Source organism: Patagioenas fasciata, chromosome W (assembly GCF_037038585.1).
Source record: "Patagioenas fasciata isolate bPatFas1 chromosome W, bPatFas1.hap1, whole genome shotgun sequence".
Classification (NCBI taxonomy): domain Eukaryota; kingdom Metazoa; phylum Chordata; class Aves; order Columbiformes; family Columbidae; genus Patagioenas; species Patagioenas fasciata.
Genome location: NC_092559.1, coordinates 54,065,414 through 54,090,415, shown reverse-complemented (window position 1 = coordinate 54,090,415; position 25,002 = coordinate 54,065,414). Strand labels below are relative to the sequence as shown.

Below are 25,002 nucleotides of genomic sequence, written 5' to 3'. Positions count from 1 at the left end.
CCTCCATTGTCCTGCCTTCCTCTGGGGCCTCAGTAGTACGGGGCTCCTCAGGACAGCCTCCAGCAGAGTAGACAGAGACAAAGGCGGCATTCAGTAACTCTGCCTTCTCTGTATCTTCTGTCACCTGGGCACCCACCCCACTCATCAGTGGGCCTACATTGCCTCTGGTGTTAGTTTTATCTGCCATGTGTTTGAAAAAGCTCTTCCTGTTGTCCTTGACCCCTCTCCCCAGGTTTAATTCTAAGGAGGCCTTAGCTTTCCTAGTTGCCTCCCTACACCCTCTGACAACAGCCTCATATTCTTTCCAAGTGGCCAGCCCCTCCTTCCATGATCTATAAACTCTCCTCTTCCACTTGTGCTTACCCAGCAGTTCTCTGTTTAACCACACAGGTCTCCTGGCTCCCTTCCTTGACTTCCTATGTGTCGGATGCTCCTTCCCCTCTACTCTGCCCTGGTGAGACCACACCTGGAATATTGTGTCCAGTTCTGGGCCCCTCAGTTCAAGAAGGACAGGGAACTGCTGGAGAGGGTCCAGTGTAGGGCAACAAAGATGATTAAGGGAGTGGAGCACCTCCCTTATGAAGAAAGGCTGAGGGAGCTGGGGCTCTTTAGTTTGGAGAAGAGGAGACTGAGGGGTGACCTTATTAATGTTTATAAATATATAAAGGGTGAGTGCCATGAGGATGGAGCCAGGCTCTTCTCAGTGGCAAACAATGATAGGACAAGGAGTAATGGGATCAAGCTGGAACACAAGAGGTTCCACTTAAATTTGAGAAGAAACTTCTTCTCAGTGAGGGTGACAGAGCACTGGAACAGGCTGCCCAGGGGGGTTGTGGAGTCTCCTTCCCTGGAGACATTCAAAGCCTGCCTGGACATGTTCCTGTGCGACCTCACCTAGGCGTTCCTGCTCCAGCAGGGGGATTGGACTAGATGATCTTTCGAGGTCCCTTCCAATCCCGAACATACTGTGATCTTGTGCCTGGCAGAAACAGTCCCTGAACACTCACCAACTATCTTGGGCCCCTTGACCTTCAAGCAGCCTTGCCCATGGGATTTCCTCTAGCAATTGTTTGAAAAGGCCAAAGTTTGCCCTGCTGAAATTCAGGGTTGCAATTCTGCTTGCTATCCTGCTCCTGTCACAGGAGATCCTGAACTCCACCATCTCATGGTCACTGCAACCAAGGCAGCCCTCAACCTTTCCCACTTCAACCAGACCCTCCTTGTCAGTGAGGATGAGGTCCAGCAGTGCACCTCTCTTAGTCGGCTCCTCCACCCTTTGCATCAGAAAGTTATCGTCAAGGCACTGGAGGAACCTCCTGGACTGTGGCTGGCCAGCCAAGTAGTCCTTCCAGCAAACATCAGGGAAGTTAAAATCCCCCACCACAACCAGGGCCTGTGACTGTGAGGCTGCTCTCAGCTGCCTGTAGAGGCCTCATCAACTTCCTCACCCTGATCTGGTGGCCTTTAATAGACACCCACAACAGTATCACCCTTGCCAGCCTGCCCTTTAACTTTCACCCACTCTCTCTTCATCCCTGCCTGGACAATACTCAGTACATTGTAGTTGCTCTCTTACGTAAAGAGCAACTCCACCACCACGCCTGGCTGGCCTGTCTTTCCTGAAAAGGACACAGCCATCCATGACCACATTCCAGTCATGTGAGCTGTCCCACCATGTCTCTGTAATTGCCACCAGGTCATAATATCCTGCCCTAACACAGGTTTCTAACTCTTCCTGCTTATTCTCCATGCTGCACGCATTGATGTGCAGGCATTTCAGAGAGCGAGCTGAGCACACCAATTTCACCCTATGGGAGTTGGAGGCCTCCCAGTCTTCATCAACTCTAGAGTGCTGTCCCACTAATGCAAGCCCAGCTACAGCCCCATCCCTCTTCGAGTCTAGTTTAAAGCTCTCCAAATGAGCCCTGCTAATTCCTGTCCCAGCATCCTTTTGCCCCTGCAAGATAAACCTTTCCCACGTATCACCGTCTGGACTGGTGTCTTGTAAAACCAGCCATTATCAAAGAACCCAAAGCCCTGCCTGTAGCACCAGTCCTGTAGCCAATTGTGTACAGACTGAATTTTCCTATTCTATCCCATATCATCACCCAAAACTGGAAGAAGGGAAGAGATAATCACTTGAGCCCCAGACTCTTTTACCATCCGTCCCAAGGCCTTGAAATCTTTCTTCATTCCACTCACACTGCCGGATGCAGCTTCCTCCTCACCTGTCTGGGAGATCAGCAGTGGGTAGTAATCCATTGGGTGCACCAGGTTGGAGAGCATCCTGGTGATGTCCCTGATCTGAGCTCCAGGTAGACCGCACACTTCCCTACGATGAGGGTCAACTCTGCAGATTGGGCCCTCTTTCCCTCTCAGAAGGGAATTGCCTACTACAATTACCCTTCTTTCTTTCTTATCTGAGGTGGTCTTGAGGCGTGGGGTCAACTGCCTCTTTCTATGTGACCTCATAGATAGGCCTTGCACCACATCCTCACCTACCTCTTCTTCAAGATCCAGGGCCTCAAACCTATTACAGAGGGGCACCTGGGGAAACAAAGCAGGTAGGGAGGGGGGTTGCCCATGGCCCCAAACTGGAACTACTTTCCAACCCTCATCATCTTTTTGGTCCCCTACCTCTGTGCAACAGGGCAGGGACTGTCTCAGGTCTTCTCCCTCTGCCTGACAGGGCAAGGGGTTTATCACCTTTTGGGGGGGTATCCCCCTGGGACCTCTCTGAGTGGCACACCAGGGAATTACTCCACCAATTGATCTCCTTTTCACACTTCCTGATGGACCTCAGCGTCTCAACCTCCTCCTTAAGCTTTGCAACCATGCTGAGCAGATCTCACACCTGCTCACTGCTTCACACCTCACACAGGTGGGATGCTGGCCATTGTCATCCTGCAGCAGCAGGCTCTGGCACTCCCTGCAGTCAGAGACCTGAACAGCCACAGTGCAAGGCAGACAGTCTGTCTGAGTTGCTACAGTCTTCTTCAGACAAGCTCTCTATCTGTTTGAGAGCATGGTTGGCAACAGTATGAGACAGTGGCAATAGGTGAGAATCTAACTAGCAGAAGGTGACAACCTCTACACCCTAGTGCAGGAGTTACCACACCCGCTGCTGCAGCACAGCGTGGGTGCTACTCACCCGTGTCACAAGCCGATTGCCCCTTCCAGCACCTGGTAGCAGCAATATGTCGCTGTCCTCCCGGAGGCTTTTTCAAGACGAGGGGCGGGGGTGTGATCGCCCTCGCCGCGGTAACGTCCACTCCACGTCAGCTGCTCTCGCAAGGGCTGCCGGGAGCTGCCGGGTCTCTCGAGAACGAAAGTGCCCGATTGAGAGGAGAAAAAAAAAAACAAAAAAAACAAAAAAAGGCTTCTCTGTACCTCAAAGATTTTGCTTAATCGTGACCCGCCGAGCTGCCTCCGATCAGCTGATCTCAGGAACTGAGTTTCTGGTGAAGGAACAATCGAAATATTTGTCTCTTTAAATGAATGTTTCTTGGATCCTGCACGGAGAGGCAGTCTCCCTCTCTACAGCTTTGAGGCTACTCAGAGCCTCCAATAAATCAGTATGCAGGAGCTGCGAGCTCTGTCCTTGAAGAGATGCACAGTGACCTTGCTTACGCTCACTCTGGAGGAATAACCAGAGGAAACAAAGGAGCCCAAATAGTGAGAGCTCTATGACTAAGGGCACTGTATTCTGCATGCAAATGCTACTGTACCAAACACACTGCTACACAGAATGCAGCTTTCCTGCTAGCCTGACCAGATTGCTGCTGTTGTGGTTTTTTGTTTTGTTTGTTTGTGTTGTGGTTTTTTTTTTTTTTGCTTTTTTTTTTTTTGTTTGTTTTGTTTGTTTTCTTTTGTTTTTTGCAGGGAACTGAATGAAATCCTCATGATCGTTACATGCTTATTCAATAATAGCACACCCCAGTCAATTCTCTTCGCAGGCATATTTCGTTGGAATCACTGAGCAGAAGCAGAGATGAGCTGACAACTATGCGTTTCCAATGCGGGTTGCCGGAGCTTGCCATTGGCTGCAGTTTTCTAGTTTATTTGCAGCTTCCCCCATCTGGAATATGAAAATGGGATTGAAGTAGATAATTGCTAGAGGGTTTTTGAGAAAGGCTTAGAGGGAACAGAATGCCCCTTGCACAGCACAGGCTGGCTGTGCTGAAAGAGCTCACAGAGATGATTTTAGATGTTACCCACGTCTGAATCTCCTGGAAACTTTACCGTGGAAGCAAGCCATTGGGCACAGCCCTGGAGCTAACATCTAAAAGGGGCAAGGAAGCGGCAGCAGAGCCAAAAAATGGGGTACTTTGTCTTTGGATTGCTCAGAGAAAAACCAGCAAGCGTTTCCCTCCACTTCCCAGCGAAAAGGGCATGAGAGCAACAATGAAGTGAATTTTTCTCCCAGCAGAGCTTCAGGATGGGATACACCGACCCTTCATCAAGCAGGGATTTGCTGGGAAATAGAACTTTGTTCTTCATCTTCATCCGTCCGTGCCTTTGCTGTGGTCACCTTGCTGCAGCAGATCCTCTATGGGAGAAACTATCTCAAAAGGTAAGGGGGGATTTGAGGGAACGGGAAAAGTTGATTGAACTGAATGGAGACACAGATCCAGCCATACCATTATAACAGTTCAAACCACTTCTCGGTGTTGTGCTGGCAATATTAAATATCTTGTCAATCTGAGAAGGTGAATCCAGCATCTGTAATGTCTGTTAGATTATTCATAAAGGAGACTGTTAGGCAGAATATAATTATTTGTGTGTTTCTTAGATTGTGTTTTAGTGCCTAGCTGTTGTAAAAATCTAGGTTTTACTTAATTTAAGCTAGATTGATTTGTACCAGAGTATTTGCTTCTGATCAGACCCTGCCATATAGGCTTTTCACCCTATGTAAATTCAAGCTGAAATGGCTTGAGAGGTTAAATTAAGGCAGCATGCTCATTGCCTAAACTTTAATGTCTTCTGGATGAAATTCCTAAAATCAATGTGGCAATATTAGTGTTCCAAAGAACAGAGAGAGCACTTTATTTTTTCACTGCTGAATTCTCAGGGATTTATTGCCGAGACTGCTTTGCTGTAGAGTGCATCAGTCTTTGATCTGAAAATGGTACAGCTCTTTTTACAGCAAACACCAGTGACGATCTTCCAGTCTTTAGCCTTGACCCATGCAGAGTTTATTTTACTTAAAATCAGTTTGAGGTGTTGTGGCTTGTATGATTCTGTAAACAGAACATTTCTCTTACGTGCTTTGAGGTAAGTGGGTTTCAGTAGTGCAGGCAGCTGCTGTGGAATTTTTTATTGGAATTTAGCTGCATTTTGCAATGCTTTAGTTTCTTGCCTGGTTTGCAAATCATGTAGTTGTTTACCTTGTGCTAAGAGCAAGCAAAATGCTGACAGATCAGCAAAGGTTTCTTGCTAGAAGGGGGGGGAAGATCAAGCATAATATTAATATGTATAGACAGGAGTGTTGTAGTTTGTCCACAGAGCAATTTACATACCTTGCTTAGCAGTGAGGCCTTGGCTGAGGGACTTTGTCTGCTTTTGGGCACCCTGCTTTCCAAAAGATGTGACTCAGTTGGAAGGAGGCGAAGGAAAGCAGCAAGAATGGGCAGAGTTGTAGAAAATGTGTTTGTTCGTCTTGGAGAAAATTGAGGGGAGATATGATAACTGTCTTAAAAAAACCCAAACTATTTCTGCCAAGAGGAAGATAATAAGCACATCCGTGTGAAGACTCCTGAGATGACAAGAAGTCATGGGCTTAAGTTGCAGAAGGAAAAATTTGGCTTTACCCATGAAGGAAACTTTTAAACAATAAGGCTGCCTGAGGAGGTATAAAATCTCCATCTTTGGGGGCTTCAGGAACGTGTTAGGTAGAGAAGGGTCATATTGATCTGCCTTGGTGTTGAGAGGATGACTTTATGACCAGTTCAAGTCTCATCTTGCCTTATTTTCTCAGTTTTTCTCATTTGTCCTAGAGGCCTTGCAGCCCTACTGGTACTTGCTTTTCTTAGTTGATAGGACTTCAACAAAACTGCAGCAATGAAAAAGAAATCAAAAGTATAGATAGAAATGAAAAAAACAGCAAAGATAAAATAGTGAGAAGTTGCAACTAAAACTCTTCCACTGAGTTATCTCTGTGGCCAATCTCTGTCCTGTCTCATGCCCTGGGGGCCTCTCCTTTCATCAGCAGACTGCCCGGAATGCAAAAAAGAGTGATGTTCGATTCCCAGGCTTGTAAGGAGAAAGTTTGGTTCTGAGCACTCTGTCAAAAAAGGGTAAAGCAGGGAGATGTGCATACATTTTGTGACTTTGATTGGAAAGCACTGTTTATTTTTTTTTAAATTCCAGCTTGTAATTATTTATTTATTTATTTTAAATCACATGAAAGTCTCTAAAAGGGTCCCTCCCACTCAGTGCAGGGAAAAAGCACTTTGACTCCTTTCTGCTGGGAAGTGGTAGTTCCCACCTTTCATGGAATTAAAAATGCAGGATGTAGAAGTCTCAGGCTGTCAGTTATTAATGATTGAAAGGTGATTTACATAGCAACCTACATCATTACCATAATATCATCATGAAGGTACTTTTTCACCTTTTCTTTCCCTCTCTCTCTCTCATGCCCTGCAGTACATTATGGTTAACATTCCCAGAGCGATTTGCTCACCATTTCTCTTTGTGCAGCAGTAGTTGTAATTACTCTTCAATTACTCTTTTCCTTCTCAAACCTCCTGTGTTCATTTCCCTGTTAGAAGCTGATACCAGCTGTGAGGTTCCTTGAACATATTATATCTCATACCACCAGGGCCCACAGTGGAGCTGGTGGTTTTGGAGAGCATTTGTGCAGAGAGAAAGTGAGATATTTATAGCTTTGGTGCCACTTGCCAAGCTGGAGCTTGGAGTCTCTGCCTAAACCTAAAGCCATTTACTCGCTAGGATTCAACACGCTGCTTGTTTTATGATCACCTTTGCTCACATCCCAACATCTGCAACAGTAACCAGCCTCTAGGCCTCTTCCCAAGGTGGTGGGAAGAAATTCCCTAGTATATTTACATTTAGAGAAACCTAAAGATTGCCCTGAAGTACTATTCCAGTAAATATACAATGCTTTTAAGCCTAAACGTAGCACAGGGCTAGCGTGTTTCTTCACAAGAGGATGGTGGAAATGGGTCAAGTCCAGCAATCAGGGGGAATCTGATTGAAAGCAGGCAGCTTGGGCACAACACAGGGGACATCATAGACTAGGTACTGGTCCCAATAAGTGGTGTGGACAGAGGCACCCTTTTCTTGGAGAAAGATGGAAAAAATTAGCTGTATGGCTGTAAGCTGTGCCGTGCCCCTTGCCCCTACAAGCAGGGCATAAAAAGCCACCTCAAGCTCTCCATGGAGGCTCATGGTCCCGTGTTTACCCATGGCCACGCTCCCAAAGCTTAGTTGTGGGATGCTCCAGGAAAGAAACTCTTCTCAGTGAAATTTGATAAGTGACCCAGCCTCTGGTCAAGTCCTCTCTTTCCCCTTAATGAGATATTGATGAGCTCGTGGCGTTGCTGGAAGAAGAGGAGAACATAGAGATTGATTCACACATTTTTCAGCCACCCCATAATATTCTCTGCTCCTTCCTCTGCTGTTTTGTACCATGTTGTCAGAAAGCAGAATCCTGCCCACCATTTTTTTCCATTTTTTGGTTTTCCTACAAGTGGGATGGATGTGGGTGCTCTCAGCAAGGCAAACACCTCGATCCCCACAGTAGCAGCTAAAGTCCTAAGGAGAGAGTTAGGCCAAGAAGGCCAATGGTACCTGGGGCACATTAGGAAGAATGTGACCAGCAGGTCAAGGAAGGTTATCCTCCCCCTCTGCTCTGCCCTGGTGAGGCCACATCTGGAGTTCTGTGTCCAGTTCTGGGCTCCCCAGTTCAAGAAGGACAAGGAATTACTGGAGAGAGTCCAGTGGAGGGACCCAAAGATAAGGGGTCTGGAGCATCTTTCTTATGAGCAGAGACTGAGAGAACTGGGGCTGTTCAACCTGGAGTAGAGCAGCTGAGAGGGGATCTTATCAATGCTGATAAATATCTCCAGGGTGGGTGTCAAGAGGATGGACCAGACTGTTCAGTCGTGCCCAACGACAGGATGAGGGGCAATGGGGACAGACTAAAGCATAGGAGGTTCCATCAAAACATGAGTGTTGAGGAATGGCTTAAAAATAAGGGACATGGGTCTGCAGAGCAGTTGTACGAGCAGAGCCTGTTCTGAAGACTTTAGCATAAGTAGTAAGGTTAGGCCGCAGTGGGAACCGCTGACTGTTTCAGTAAAATCAGCAAGGTCACTGAGACCTTGGCAGAGTTTCACAAACAGCTTTCAACAGCACTACAATGTAGAATAAGCATAGCTAGCAGCTGCAAGTAGGAGGACCATGCAAATGTACTGTTAGAGCTTAAGCCAATTAGTAGGTGACAGGTATGCATAATTATTGTGAACTGTATAAGTATATGCTATTCGGGCTAATAAATCGAACTATGCTTTATCATTCATATTGAGTCGACCTGCGTGTTCCTCTGCCGCTCAAAAGTGGCACCCGAATGGGGAGCTGAAGTTTCCACTCGGAGCGGTGGATGGAGAAAAGCACCGGTTAGCAGCGAACCGGGGGGCAAAGATTGACTGAACGCTGTTCGACGTGGCGTGTCGTTCCGAAGCCCGGACCATCCAAAAGGGGTCTGCCATCTGCAGGGGCTACTGGAAAGGCTGCCACAAGGTTAACAAGGATAATAAGGATCATTAGGGTAATGAGGATAACCAGGATAAGGAGAATAACAAAGATAATAAGGATTACAAGGATTGCAAAGATAAGGAGGATCACAAGGATAACAAAGATAACAAGGATAACGGGAAAGGTTGAAGCGCCGGCTGGCGGCATGGATTTTGAGGTAGTCCTAAATTTATTACAGCGCTTTTTAGAAAAGCGGGGTGTAGATTGTATCAAACAATTGCCGGGGTTGGTTTCGTTAGGAAGAGTGAAAGGATGTTTTGAAAATCCTGATTCCCTTTTTGAGGTCAGCGAGTGGCAAAAATTCGGTGATGTTTTATGGGGTATGGTAACAGACGATGATAAAACCGTGAAAAAACTTATGAAACCGTGGCGCGAAGTAGTTAATATTATAAAAAGATATAAGTTAGAGAAAAATTTGGCAGCAGTAGCCACTGAACGCTTAGGGGAGGATGTGCCCACAGCAGGCCGTTTGTCTATTGGAGAGGATCATATTCCTGTGCCTGCTACTGGGTGTCCCATCCCAGTGAGTCATGGCCTAAAGGGGTTGAATACAGAACCTCCCCCATCAGTGCCCCTGCGATCTAGTGACTGCCCTGCAGAACCCTCTGCCCCCCCACCTCCTGAAGCGGAGGAGGAGGGAATTGAGCATTCCTCAAATAAAGTGAAAGAAAACATTAATAAAGATGTAGCTTCAGTTCACACGGGTCATCCTATAATGACTCCTGTGAATTGGAAAAATATTATGAGGCAAGCAGCGGAAGAAAGACAATTTGACGTTGCTAGCAGCATTTCTGAAAGTCTTGCATTCCCGGTAAGGTATGAGATAGGGAATGATGAACAGATGTATGGCATGCATAACACATTAGACTGGAAGTTGTTATCACAATTAAGGAGTACTGTGAATGAGTCCGGATTACATGGTGAGCCTACAAAGCAATTGCTGAATTATATATGGGGAGGAACTGTTTTGTGTCAGGAAGATATTAAAGGAATTGTTAGAATGATTATGACTCAGTCGCAGCTTTTTTGTGGCAGGCAAGTTGGCAGCGTTATTGTGAAGTATCTTGTCAACAGCCTCGACAGCAAGGTGATCCCCTTTCGGGGGTTACAGTTGAGCAATTAATGGGGATGGGCAGATATGCTACTGTAGATGCACAAATTCAGTTGGGACCAGATATTTGTTTGGAGGCAATGCGAACAGCGCGGCTAGCAATCGCAGCAGTCAAAACAAGCCCTTCCTCGCCATCATATATGGCAATAAAGCAAGGCAGAGATGAGACTTTTGCGCAGTTCATAGACAGAGTAACTGCAGCCATAGATCAGTCTGATGTACAAGACTGGATGAAGCCAGCCTCGTTGAGGCAGTGTGTTTTAGAAAATACTAATCCTTCCACAAAATCCATTATATTAACGCTACCAGGAGACGCTACCATAGAACAGATGTCAGAACGCATGAGCAGAGTGCCGGTAGGACCGCAGGCTATGTTAGTAGAAGCAGTGCAAGAGTTAGGAAAAGATCTTATACAAGTACAACAGCAAGCCTTCGCAGCCTTGGCACCCTTGCGTCAGCCCGGTAGGCAGCCCCGACCCCCGATGCAGAGAGGAATTAAGTGCTACCGCTGCGGACACGAGGGACACTACAGAAGACACTGCCACGCCCGAGTTTGGTGTGAAAATTGCAATGTGAGCAATCATAGTACTGCAGCCTGCCAGCGAACGGGAAACAGCTATCCGAGCGTGCAGGGCCGACGTGCGGGGAAAACAGTAGCGACTCAAGTACAACTGACTGGAATGCCAGCGCCAGCGCAACAACAGGACCATCTAGCGTCGAGCCCCAGCTCCAACCCGTTCCTGCCCACTCCTTGCGTCCAGCCACAAGAGGGAGCCTCAGCCTCGACTTGGCAACAGCAGTAGACTGCACATTGATAGATCAACGACCACAAAAAATCAACACGGCCACATTTGGACCTATAATGATCAATGGTAAACCGCAAGGTGCATTACTACTTGGACGTTCGTCAAGTGGAATAGAAGGACTCTTTGTTTTGCCTGGAGTTATTGATGCGGACTTTAAAGGGACAATATCTATAGTAGTACAGACATCGTTTCCCCCTATTCATATTCCATCCGGAAGTAAAATTGCACAGTTGGTCCCGATTCCACAACTGACAGAAAGCATGGAAGTGTTGTCTCCAAAGGAAAGAGGAACAGCTGGATTTGGATCAACAGGAGGCCTAGCCATGTTAACAATGACTATGAGTCGCCGACCAGTAACCTCGATTACACTGTGCAATGGAGGAGAGCAGATCATCTTGGAGGCACTCCTGGGTACAGGAGCTGACCTTACCATCGTAGCAGAAGAGCAGTGGCCTTGTCATTGGTCATTGTTACCTATGGCCAGAGGAGTAGAAGGAGTAGGGGGCTCCTCCTCCGTTTTACGCAGCAGGGATCGTATTTCTGTTGTCATAGACGGAAGGACAGTATCAACTCATATTACTGTCATGACCTTGCCTCATGGAGTTAATGGACTAATTTGTCGTGATGTCCTGGACCAATTAGGAGTTATTCTCACCACTAAAAGGCCTTTTTAGTAACGGTCACTGCAACATGGACTTTCCCGATCCCACTGCACTGGTTAGCTGATTCCCCAGTCTGAATCGAGCAGTGACCGTTAAAAAAGGAAAGTCTTGAAGCAGCACATCAACTAGTAGAAGAACAACTATTACAGGGCCATCTTAAGTTGTCTACAAGCCCATGGAATACTCCCATATTTGTAATTAAGAAGAAATCAGGAAAATCTCGACTTCTACATGATCTGCGAGCCGTGAATGCGCAAATGCAAGCAATGGGAGCTCTGTAACCAGATTTGCCCAATCCTGCGATGATACCTGAACACTGGCACTTATTAATAGTTGATTTAAAGGACTGTTTCTTTACTATACGCCTACACCCAGATGATACTCAGCGATTTGCATTCACTCTGCCGTCAATTAACAAGGAGTCGCCCGCTCAATGATTTGAATGGACAGTGCTCCCACAAGGAATGAAAAATAGTCTTACGTTATGTCAACTTTTTGTAGATAATGCATTGCGTCCAGTCCGGGCTGCATGGCCCAAAGCAGTGATGTACCATTATATGGACGATATACTAGTAGCTCAAGAAGGCCCCTTTACTGAACAACAACGGTACTTTTTATCGCAGGCTTTAGAACAGGAGGGACTGGTAATTGCTCCGGAAAAGATTCAAACAACAGCCCCATGGAAGTATCTAGGCTGGCAAATATCAGATTCACAAATTCAGCCTCAGAAACTGGAAATAAAGACTGACATCCGTACGCTACATGATGTCCAAAAACTGATGGGCGACCTGCAATGGCTAAGGCCAGTAGTAGGAATTTCTACTGACGACCTTGATGTTTTACGGCCTCTGTTGCAGGGGGTTGATCCAGCTAAACCTGTATGTCTGTCCTCGCAACAAAGAGAGACCCTTCAACACATTACAGAACAAATCACTCAACGCTGGGTTAGTTGATGTGACCCAGATATTCCTGTGGATCTGACCATTCTCAGTGGACCCTCTCAACTCATAGGTGCGCTGACACAGTGCAAAAAGAAAAAGGGGGAAAAGGTTCGAGTTTTAGAATGGTTGTATACAAAGCTGCAACCACAGAAAACGCTACAACAAAAGATTGAAAATTTAACTGAATTGGTCAGGAAAGGCAGAACACGCATTTTACAAATTACAGGATCTGAACCGGGAATTATTAGGTTGCCCATAAAAAGAGAAATGTTAGAATGGTGTATTTGACAATCAGAGGAACTTCAGATCAGCTTGCTATCAACAGCAAATGACATTGTAGTAGATTCTGTTAAGTCATCAACACTTCAGTGGATTAGCCAAAATAGTTGGATCATGCCATCCAAAAGAAGTGAAACGCCCCTACCTAATGCAATCACGGCATTCACGGATGCGGGAAGAAAGTCGTGATGTGCAGCTGTCACCTGGCTAAGCGGGGGGGTGTGGCACCACCACATCCTTTCAGCTGTGCCAGGAGACTCGCTGCAAACGTTGGAACTAGCTGCGGTGGTATGGGCTGTCCTTCGGTGGCATGATCAGGACCTCAACGTTGTAACTGATTCACTTTACGTCGCTGGAATTCTCCAAAGAATAGAAGATGCCAGACTCAAGGAAGTTAGGAATCCTCACCTTTACGAACTCTTTCGTCAACTACAATCTGCACTCCGACAGAGACGGCATCCATATGCAGTCATTCACATAAGGAGCCATATGTGGTCAGAGGGCTTAGGTGAAGGAAATCACAGAGCTGATCAACTAGTAGCGTTCACGGTGCCGCTAAATGACTTTGTTAAAGCGCGAGAGGCACATAGTATTTTTCATCAGAATGCTAAGGGACTAAGGAAGCAGTTCAATATTTCAACAGAAGAAGCCAGAGGAATAGTAAGAGCTTGTCCCAAATGCAGTCATCATGGACCGGGCCTAGGCGTAGGAGTTAACCCCAGAGGTTTAGGTCCATGTGAAATCTGGCAAATGGACGTTACTCACGTACCAGAGTTTGGTAGACTTAAATATTTACATGTCACAGTAGATACATACAGTCATTTTGTATGGGCAACACCCCAAGCAGGAGAGAAAACTGGGTATGTGATCTGCCATTTAACAAGTTGCTTTGCAATAATGGGAGTCCCTCAAAAGCTAAAAACAGACAATGGACCAGCTTATATTAGTGAAAAAATGAGAAAATTTTGCCAAATGTGGGGGGTCACACACACTACCAGTATCCCTCACTCTCCAACAGGACAAGCTATTGTAGAAAGGACTAACCAAACTTTAAAAGGATACTTGAAAAAATTCCAAGATCTTAGAGATGTTCAAGAAAGAGTGTCAAAAACCTTATTTGTGATGAACTATCTGTGTATATTTGGAGAATCTGAGATATCACCAGTGAAACGCCATTCTGGAGTTCCTGATGTTACGAAAAAGCCGGCCATGAAAGTGTATTACAGAGACTTATCCACAGGAAAATGGGAAGGGCCTGTAGAAGTACAATTCATTGGTAAGGGTTACATGTGTGTTCTTACCCCCTCAGGACCACAGTGGATTCCCGCTCGATGGACCAAAGCAGCTGTAGACAACTCTTCTTCAACCGCGTCTGGACATAAAAGGGCTTAAATGAGACATTTTTAGCAGCTGCTGAGAGATAAGTGGACAATGGGTTGCCGAGTTGTTATTATATTTGTGTAGCTAGAGGTTTTATATGAAGATCGCTTTTTGACCCTCAGGAAAATGTATGGGTAACTCTTGGGAGAGCTGCAAATACCACTACCTTCTGTGCAAGCTTGACGACGCCCAGCGCACCTTTTGTTACCTGCTTAGTCGGTGTACCACTAAATGACAGTTCATACGGTCAGTTTAAACAATCACTCTCTGAGCATCAGCAAAAATGGAACCATCCCAGCCTGGGAAAGTCTGAGTTCAGAGGGAACTGCTGGGAAAAGCTCCCTGAGGGTCCTGAACTGCAGGAAATGGAATTAGTAGATTCTTTAAACGCCTCTTACTGTATTTTCCTTAACAGCTCAAAAACCAAATGTACAGTAGGTAGAAATTGGCACTGCAATCTCATGTCAACTCCAGTCTTCCTGATAGGTAATGAGATACAATGGGAAAGCCAGTGGTGTCGGGAGATTCTGCACAATAGAACTCATCCAGCCGGTGTCTCCCATTTCCCTAAACGCTTACCTGCGAGGTGGTTTCTTATTTGTGGCAATCGTGCCTGGAATGGTATCCCGGCCAAAGCTATAGGGGGGCCCTGTATGATTGGCCAACTTAGCCTTGCTTTGCCACATCATCATCCAAACAAATCAAATCCAGTGAGATGGAAGAGAGGTTTAACTCAAACCCTTGCCAACACCTGTGATGACAATGTTCAACTTTGGAATAAATTGGAAGTAATTTTTTCATCCCTTTTTGTCCCAGGTGTTGCTGCAGCTCGAGCCCATCGAAATCTAGAAACACTTTCTTGTTGGGTTGTAAAATAGGCCTATCTCACCAGCAGGGTGTTATCAGATTTAGCAGACAGCACGACCACAGTGCAGCATGCTGTGCTGCAAAATCGAATGGCCATTGATTTTTTGCTCTTAGTCCATGGGCATGGGTGTGAGGAGTTTGATGGTCTCTGTTGTATGGACCTAGAAGATAAATCGAAATCAATCCATAAGGAAATTCAACAACTTATGGACCACACCCAGAAGATTAAAGAAGATATAGGGCTTTTTAGCTTGGAGGGGTTAACAAATTGGCTAGGGTTAAAAGGGTGGTTTAAGAGCTTTTTGCAAAGTGTGTTTGCTTATCTTAGTTATAGTAGCTATAGGGTTATTGTGTTTAAGCTGTGCTCTCTCTTGCTTTAAAAGAATGTTTGAACGAATAGCAAATCAGGCTCTACTTGTACAAAAAGAAAAAGGGGGAATTGTTGGAGAATGGCTTAGCAGTTGTACGAGCAGAAGCCTGTTCTGAAGGCCTTAGCATAAGTAGCAAGACTAGGCCGCGGTGGGAACCACTGACTGTTTCAGTAAAATCAGCAAGGTCACTGAGACCTTGGCAGAGTTTCACAAACAGCTTTCAACAGCACTACAATGTAGAATAAGCATAGCTAGCAGCTGCAAGTAGGAGGACCATGCAAATGTACTGTTAGAGCTTAAGCCAATTAGTAGGTGAGAGGTATGCATAATTATCGTGAACTGTATAAGTATATGCTATTCGGGCTAATAAATCGAACTATGCTTTATCACTCATATTGAGTCGACCTGCGTGTTCCTCCGCTGCTCAAACATGAGGAGAAACTTCTTTACTCTGAGGATACTAGAGCCCTGGAACAGACTTCCCAGAGAGGTTGTGGAGTCTCCAGAGGAGGAGACATTCAAGACCCACCCGGGTTGGACTAGATGATCTCCAGAGGTCCCTTCCAACCCCAACCAGTCTGGGATTCTGTGAGTTAAACTGTGAGCTAGAGAATGACATTGGGAAGCTCTGGTCTCTGCAGCTCCTAATCCTGAGTAAAAAGGATGATGAAATGAGATATAATTAAGGGACTTTAATACAGATCTCTGGGGTAATTATTTTTATTGTAGGATTAATGCGATGATTAAAAATCCACTGCATTGATCTGCTAAAGTAGGTTAAATGCTGTGGACTTCTGCTTAAATCCAGAGCTGCTGCTTGATTTTGTATTGACTCATCTTTCCAATGCTCAGCTTTCAGATGAATTTTTTTTTTGAATCAGATGCTCAGCTGAGGACTGGCCTTTCTTTGTGAGCTCTTGTGTGGCCGGCAGGGAATAATCCTGGATTACATCAAGAAACTGCCACTATAGTAAAAAAAATGTTGAAATGGATCCTGTCTTCATCTCCCAACCTGTAGCATGGGAGAGATCAATAGGACAGTCCTTGTCTGCTTAGGTAAGGGAAAAATATCAGAGCAATACTTTGCTATATTACTATATTCTATTGGCAGGGAATTCACTAAATACTATATTTTTTTAACAGCCTGTCTTCTGCACAGGGTGAGAGTCAGCTGAAGAAGTGAAAACTTTTTTTTTTTTCAGAACACATTTTCAAAGCTACTGAAGCCTTGAAACAAGGATTACCTAGGGGTCTGTCAAAACAGGCACGTACAATAACTCAAAGAATCACACAGCAAGAAACAGCAAAACTTCCCATGCAGGCAGCCTGCATTATTTGAAAGCTTAACATCTTTTAAATGAGAAAAAACCCCTATCACTCCTATGTGTTTGTACCCAATAATTAATATTAGATTTCCATAGCTTGAGGTTATACCACTATTTTGGGGATTCTGAAGTAGTTTTTATTCAACAGTTGCAAATCAGTCCCCAGACATCTTTACGCCTTTCTTTACCCTCATAAGAAAGACAGCTTATGATATTTTTTGTTTGCACAGCATGGGCAAATAAGGAATAAACCCACATATATTAAACCTGGACTATACCTCGAGGGATCATTTAGTCTATACTGTGCTACAAGACCAGATCAGGTCTTACTTATACCAGTGACAGCACTGGTTGTAATGTGGACATGGAAGCTGCATGTGGCCTGAGTTATATTTTGTCCTAAGCTGGGCTTATGAGGAGCTACAGAAAACTTGTGTCAGTTGAGAGCTCCTGCTCCATAACTGGCATCTGCTCCTCTGCCCTGTTCATAACACCCTGTGTGAGGATGTTAACAGTAACCTCAGACTACCTACTCCAGCATTTAAAGTCTCTTTCCATCACTCATCACTCTCTATAACTACGTGAAGGGAAGTTCTAGCCAGGTGGGGATTGGTCTCTTCTCCCAGGCAGTTAGCAATAGGACAAGGGGGCATGAGCTTAAACTCTGCCAGGGGAAATTTAGACTGGATATTAGAAAGCAATTCTTTGCAGAGAGAGTGGTCAGGCATTGGAATGGCTGCCCAGGGAGGTGGTGGACTCGCCATCCCTGGAGGTTTTTAAACTGAGATTGGACATGGCACTTAGTGCCATGATCTAGTAAATGGACTGGAGTTGGACCAAGGGTTGGACTCGATGATCTCTGAGGTCTTTTCCAACCCAGTCGATTCTGTGATTCTGTGTGATTTTTCCCAAGAGACGTAAGCTGAAGGTCGCTTAATGAGTCATCTCTAACACACAGCTCTGTGCCCCTTCCGTTTCTAACCCAGGTGAAATATTCATAGACTCATAGAATGTCTTGAGTTGGAAGGGACCCACAAAGATCATGGAGTCCAACTCCTGTCCCTACATGTGACAACTCCCCAGTTCACACCATGTTTCTGAGGATGTTGTCCAGTCTCTTCTTGAACACTGTCAGGCTTGGGGCCATGACACCTCCCTGGGGAGCCTGTTCCAGTGCTCCAGCACCCTCTGGGTGAAGAACCTTTTCCTAATGTCCAACCTGACCCTCCCCTGGCACGTCTTCCTGCCATTCCCTGGGGTTCTGTCGTTAGTCACCAGAGGGAAGAGTTCGGTGCCTGCCCCTCTTCCTCCCCTTATAAAGAAGCTGTAGCCCACAATGAGGTCTCCTCTCAGTCTCCTCCATGCTGAACAAACTTTAGCCACTCCTCATATGGCTTCCCCTACAAACTCTTCACCAACTTCATAGCCCTCTTCTGGACACTCTCCAGTAGCTTAGTATCCAGTAGCTTAATATTATCCCAGGAAAGTGACATGTGACCTGTAAAGTCACCTCACTGAATCCCTGGTGGGGTTGCAAAGTAGGATTTGGTTTTGGTCCATTTTCTTCAGAGGAGAAGAGCACTGGAAACTTCAGGAGCCAGCAAAATCTTCACCAATGTGGAGTTGTCATATGCAGGGACAGGAGTTGGACTCGATGATTTTTGTGGGTCCCTTCCAACTCAGGACATTCTATGATTCTAATATGTGTATGTATGGGATATGGCTATCATCTTAAAGTGACAGGATTTAGTCTAGCGTAGCAGGAGAAGCTGAGGCTCCAGCCATGCATGCTCTTTGTGCTGCAGGGTATTTCCAAAAGCATTTCAAGGGGATGTGGACCAGGGTGGTGACATCTTCAGTGTACTTAATAACCTTGCAAAGACAAAGAGCAGAACCAGAGGTCAGAGGAGCACTGGAGCTTGTGCGAGGGGAGAGATGGCAATGGGAAGGAGGGGCAGAACAAACAAGGAGCTGGTATAACTCAACTGCCTGTTAACTCATCCCCCACTGGTCACCCCATTCCCTTTCTCATTGTTGCTTTACATAATGCTCCTGTTTTCCCATATCAAATAAAAGGGGATAGCTCACAAGCATGTGGCACATGAATTAAAGCTCTGCAAACCTTCACAAACAATCACAGCTCTATCACAGACTGCAACAGAGGCTTTTATTGTGAAGTGTCCCAAAGCCAAAATCTTGCTACTTGGAGTTTTTCTTCTGGCTCATAACTTTCATTTGCTTTTAAAGGAAAGCATCAAGTGGCTGAAGATTTAATACCAGAGCATGAGGGTATGTTATTTCCTCTCTTGTGCTCCCTGGCAGTGCTCTCTATGTCTCTGATACAGAAAACAAGCAGGGTTTGAATCCCTGCTCCGTCTAGACTTGCTTTATTTCTAGCATCATTGTGTTGCATCTCTGTTGGTCTCTTTTCCCAAGTAGCAAGTGATAGGACAAGAGGAAATGGCCTCAAGTTACGCCAGGGAAGGTTTAGATTGGATAGTAGGAAAAAATTCTTCCCGGAAAGGGTTGTCAGGCATTGGAACAGGCTGCCCAGGGCAGTGGTGGAGTCACCATCCCTGGAGGGGTTTAAAAGGTGTTTAGACAAGGTTCTTAGGAACATGGGTTAGTGCTAGAGTTAGGTTAGGTTATGATTGAACTTGAATATCCTGACAGTCTTTTCCAGCCAAAATGATTCTATGATTCTATGCTGTTGAGATGGCAAAGACACTTGCAGATCTAGTCTGTGAATTACCAGGCCTTCTCCTTTCCCCAGGTGACAGCAAATTAAGATAATGAAAGTCAGTTATATCAGTATTTTACATGTGCAAATTGCATTATCCTCAGTGTGTCATTCCCTAGTGTGCTAAACCATGATCCTTCCTGAGCTCAAACCATGGGGGATATGAGTCACTACGAAGTGACCTACGGACACTTGCCTCTTTCCTGTGGCTGTGGCCACCTGGCAGTTCCTAAATCAGTTGCCCCGAGCCCACCCTGCACAGGAGTGGTTGGTTTGGAGGGTTTGATTCATGTTGGGCTGTAGGAGCTCTGCAGAAACTTCGTGCCCTAGAGTGGTGAATTGTAGGTGTCCCATTAACTGGCCAAAAAGTCGCTGTTATCCTCACTGATTAGTACAGAGACAATTAAATCTTAATTCACCTAATCCCCAGTAGCAGCTTACTTCAGTCTAACTTTGTTGTGTAGGGATTTAGGCCTACTTGTCTCCATACAAAGAGCTATTTTTGAACATTTGGCTGAATATCTAGGCTAACTCCGCTTTCTGCACTTTACCCAGATCTGTTGCCTCTATGTGCCAAAGTAATAGTTAAGTTTTGCCAACACTCAGCATTCACCATCTGTGGATCAAAGCCCTTCCATCCAAAAGTGCTTTAAAACTCATGACATTTCTTTCAAAAACATCACTGTTATAACCTGCCATCAACTTGGTTTATGTCATTTTGAAAAAAAATAGCTGCTGGCCCTCTATGCTTATGGGCAGGTACAAAGTTCAATCTTACCCAATTTGTAGAAAGTCAAACCAAGAACCAAATCTTGTTCTGAGTTGTGCCACACCAGTGTCCTACCACAGCCCCAGCTGTCAGTGATCACACCCATGACTGCTGACCTCTGTGGCCAGCGTTGCCGATCTCCTGGTAATTCAGTCTTTTATTTTTGACCCGATTGGAGTTTTTTGATCGTTCTCATACTTGCCAAATTTGGTTCAGACATAATTGCTGTGCAATGCTTTGGATTTTCTTACTTTTGCTGTGCTTCATTCTTCCCTTTCATTGCTTTTCCATTTCATTTCTCATTTTTAAATTCAAGTGTATTCATTGCTCAGCAGTCCATACCTCCCTCAGGTAAATTATGGACTTAAACTTTTATTTCTTTGAGGCATCCTTGCCCTCCATTGCTGCATCCCCTTTGCTTTTTCATCAGCCCTGCAGATAGTCACTGTCCTTCCACATCCTCTTTAGTTAGTTAGTTTTATGCTTTAGTTCTCATGATCAAAACCTTTAAAACAATCTCTGTCACTGGTAGTTTCATGGCAGTTTCCATAAGAATAAATACAGAGAGAGGGAATATTGCCTCCTCCTGTGACCGAAACTGGGTACAGATACATTGACCCTAAATGGCATTTTGCTTATTATCTTCAGCACGAGCCCTCAGTGCAGCTGGGGTTCTATGAGTAAGTTTAAAATGAAGAGTATAGTGTGGTGTAGGGACACTTGTCTTGGTGCTAAATATATTAACTTTGGAAACATGAGATGCAAAACAATTAGCTCAGTCGGATCTCTAATGTTATGGTGAGATTGCTCATGGTACCCATGCTGTGTCAGGTATCTTTGCACTGAACTACCATCTCAAATATCGGAATTTCCTGGTATCTTAAAATAATTGGGATTTCCTGTGAGTCTCTGTGATTGGGGCTTGATTGGCCTTTTGATCTTGAAAAGTTCACTGCCTGCCTTACTGTCAACTCATTCTGTTGTGGGTTTTGTGTTGCCCCTAAGTATTACAAATAATAATAATAATTTAATTATGAATAATTATTACAAATATAATTGATACAGATAATCTGTTACTCCTTGGATGTTCATCTTCCAGCCACAGATCAGAAAAGGAAAGATTGTATTGTTTTGAAAGGTATCCTTTGATGTCCTTTATGTCCTAGTCAACATTTTGTCCTGTTTAAGCAGACTAGTTGAATATTGATGTTGAGTCTATTTTATCTTTCTTAGGAAATGAGTTTAGATCAGGTTTTTCAGATGTTGCATGTGAATATCTCATGCAAGGTTCATCCCAATTGTGAAATGTGCTACGTGAAACAAAACCTTTTTTTTTTCTGTTAAATACTAGTTATAATCCAGATGCGTCCCACCTATGTTTCCAATGTTACTCTTTGTGCTAGTCAAAATATAGTCCTCTGCCACTTTATTGCTATCGTTTCCCTTTAACATGTAGAACCGAACTTGTCCCTGCTATAATACTGCATGGCCAAAAGTGTGGTGGAACCAGACTTGTCCATGTCCCACATCCTCCATATTTTACTTTTCATGGGACACATATTATTTAGAATCATAGAATTATTTCATTTGGAAGAGACCCTCAGGATCATCGAGTCCAACCATAACCTAACCTATCTCTAGCACTAACCCATGTCCCTAAGAACCTTGTCTAAACGCCTTTTAAACCCCTCCAGGGATGGTGACTCCACCACTGCCCTGGGCAACCTGTTCCAATGCCTGACAGCCCATTTAGTGAAGATTTTTTTTCCTAATATCCAATCTAAACCTCCCCTGAAGCAACTTGAGGCCATTTCCTGTTGTCCTATCACTTGCTACTTGAGACCAACACCCTCCATGCTGCAACCTCCTTTCAGGCAGTTGTAGACAGTGATAAGGTCTCCCCTCAGTCTCCTGTTCTCCAGGCTAAATAGCCCCAGTTCCCTCAACTGCTTCTCATCAGACTTGTGCTCCAGCCCCTCACCAGCTTTGTCACCCTCCTCTGCACTCTCTCTAGTACTTCGATGTCCTTCTTATGATGAGGGGCCCAAAACTGAACACAGGATTCAAGCTGTGGCCTCATCAGCACCAAGTACAGTGGCACAATCACTTCTCTAATCCTGCTGGCCACACTATTCCTGATACAAGCCAGGATGCTGTTGGTCTTTTTGGCCACCTGGGCACATGCTGGCTCATATGCAACCGACTGTCAGTCAACACCCCTTTTCCACCGGGCACTTTCCAGCCACTCTTCCCTGAGCCTATTACGCTCATGGGGTTGTCGTGACCCCAGTGCAAGGACCCAGCACTTGGCCTTGTTAAACCTCATACAATTGGCCTCAGCCCAATGATCCAGCCGGTCCAGATCCCTCTGTAGAACCTTCCTACCCTCCAGCAGGTCAACACTCCAACCCAACTTGGCGTCGACTGCAAACTTACTGAGGGTGAACTCAATGCCCTCATCCAGATAATTGATAAAGAGATTAAACAGAACTGGCCCCAATACTGAGCCTTGGGGAGCACCACTCGTGACTGACCGCCAACTGGATTTGGCTCTGTTCACCACAACTCTTTGGGCTCAGCCCTCCAGCCAGTTCTTTATCCATCACAGATACACCCATCCAGACCATGAGCTGCAGCTTCTCCAGGAGAATGCTGTGGGATACGGTGTCAAAGGCTTTACTGAAGTCTAAGTACACGACATCCACAGCCTTTCCCTCATCTACTAGATGGGTCACCTTTTGCTGTGAATATACCATTCCTGCTCTCCCACTTATTTTCATATATTTTCAAAACCTTTTCTAATGGTCTTCTCCCAGTGTGATAGCAAGAAATAATCTCAGTGGTTACCCCCTGTCAGTCAACTCGTGTCACTGTTTACTGCAGGGTGACAATAAACCGTGGCAGATGCTCTCTGTTAACCCCCCACCCTTCCTACTAAGGAAAGGTAATAGGAGGAAAAGGGAGAGAAACTTGCAAGTTGGGAAAGTTAAAAATGCTTTACTAATGCTACTAATAAATAGAGAAAATAAAACAAAACATACAAAACCAATCTTGAATTTCTCAGGGTAGCGCAGTGTTGCCCCTGGCGGAGCTGACGTTGCTCCAGCGGCTGCAGGGCAGGCACCCAGAAGTCCTGGGCTGGACTCCGCAGTAAACCAGAACTCTAAATAATCGATTACATTTGGTCTGCATCTACTTAAGCTAAATGATTAATATTGGACTTGAATTGGGCTCTGTCACGGAGGCACCCCGAGGCTAATTTAAGGGACAACAGGGTCCAAAACAACTTTTATTAAACCGGTGAGAAACAGGGTTTTAGCACTCCAAAAGTGACTTAAATATAGGTTCGGGTATCAGTTGAGGAAAATTATTAAGGGGCAGCAAATAGTACAACAGGCGGTCCACAGAGTGCATGCACGTGGCTTCACCCAAAACAATGCCGGAACCACCCCCGAGTCCCAGAGTACACACTTGCCTGAACACGGTGCAGGATTATTCTTAAAGAGATACAGGGAAAGCGTACGCTCGCGATTCCACGAGGGTAAATTTATAATACACTCGCAATTCTGCGAGGGTTAATTTACTTACACGTGCGAATGTGCACGGAATACTACACGTGCTTATGTGGAAGCACGGGAGGAAAATACACTCGCGATTGTGCGAGGATAAATTTATAATACACTCGCAATTCTGCGAGGAAATAATTTAAAGTACGCGTGCAAATGTGCACGGAATATAAATACACTTGCGATTGTGCGAGGAAATAATTTTATACGTGCTTGTATTAAGCACGGGAAGTTACACGTGCATATGTGCATGGAAAGGATAAATATACTCGCAGTCCTGCGAGGGGTTTTACTCACACCCGTGGCGGCAAGGCAAGCGGGGTCTCCGTCCCGGGGAGGGGGGCTCTCGGTGGCAGCATCTTCAGCTCACAGCTCTGAGAGACCGGCGACAATGGGCCCAGTCTCGACGAGAGAGTCTCGTTTTTATACTGGCTGATCAGACCTGACTGTAGGCATTCTAAAAGCTTCTCTGCACCCCCACACCGTGTGTGGGGTGCCCCTGAAGCCTCCAAACATCCCCCACACTGGTTACAGGTGCCCAGCGGCTTACTGGTGCCTTGGCAATCCCTTCTCCTAATGGCCCTGGCCAGGATGCTCTGGGCCAAACAAAAGAAACTGTTAGCCTCAAGTAGCAGAGAGAGGGAGATGTGCCTACTCCCTCCATACTGAAGGAGGTGGGGGGAGAGAGGGGGGTTTGCATTCTGCCACAGGCTCATCCACTGACCTGTGAGTAGTAAAACCATTGCCATACAGGTCACTTATTTAGCAGGGAGAGCTCACAGTGGGCTCATCCAAGCTGTCATATTTGTAGAATGAAGTGGTTGACTCGCAGTCACATTGCATACAGTAGGAAAAGTCTGCATGAGACTCCCTGTTCCCACAAGCCACTGGCGTTCAGTGGTCGTTCTGCTTCCCTGTAGGTCTCCTGGAAGGAGTTCTTGGCCTGGCTGCGGCTCAGGCCTTTACCTCCTCTGGAGCCTGTTCCAAACTGCTGCTGGTTTGGCTGAGGGGGGGTCGAGTGCAAAATTTATCAGTAACCTTGGCTGCCTTAGCAATAAGTCTAAACCTGGGCCTCTTTTGCATACCATTGCTAATGTTATCAGCTCCGGAGTGAAGTGTCTGAAAAATATGCAGCCAAATTCAGGAAAGTGCAGTTACTTAGAAGAACTTAGCTGAAAGGTTTTAAACAAAACCAGGACAACTTGCAAAGCCATAGGTCACCAAGACAAAGATTGGTCTCCATTAATACAGCAAGAAGTACGTATGTGTAGGTATCCATACTAAAACTCATTTTGTTAATTTTACTGTAGAAATAACTATTTTTTTTAAACTGGACTGGTCAGATTCAACTCTGATTCAACTGAATGCAAACATGAATTTTGTAATATTATGGACTTACATAAGAAG

General features: G+C 45.4%; 1 protein-coding gene across 1 annotated transcript in view; it reads left to right on the top strand.

Annotated features, from left to right (window-relative positions):
- Positions 1–4,125: 4,125 nt before the first annotated feature.
- The window catches only part of LOC136114574 (alpha-2,8-sialyltransferase 8E-like), a 66,739-nt gene continuing 45,862 nt past the window's right edge, over positions 4,126–25,002 (top strand). Inside the window, exon 1 of the mRNA XM_065859943.2 lies at positions 4,126–4,573. The gene's annotated coding sequence lies outside the window, so the exon portion shown is untranslated. The remainder of the gene's footprint in view (positions 4,574–25,002) is intronic.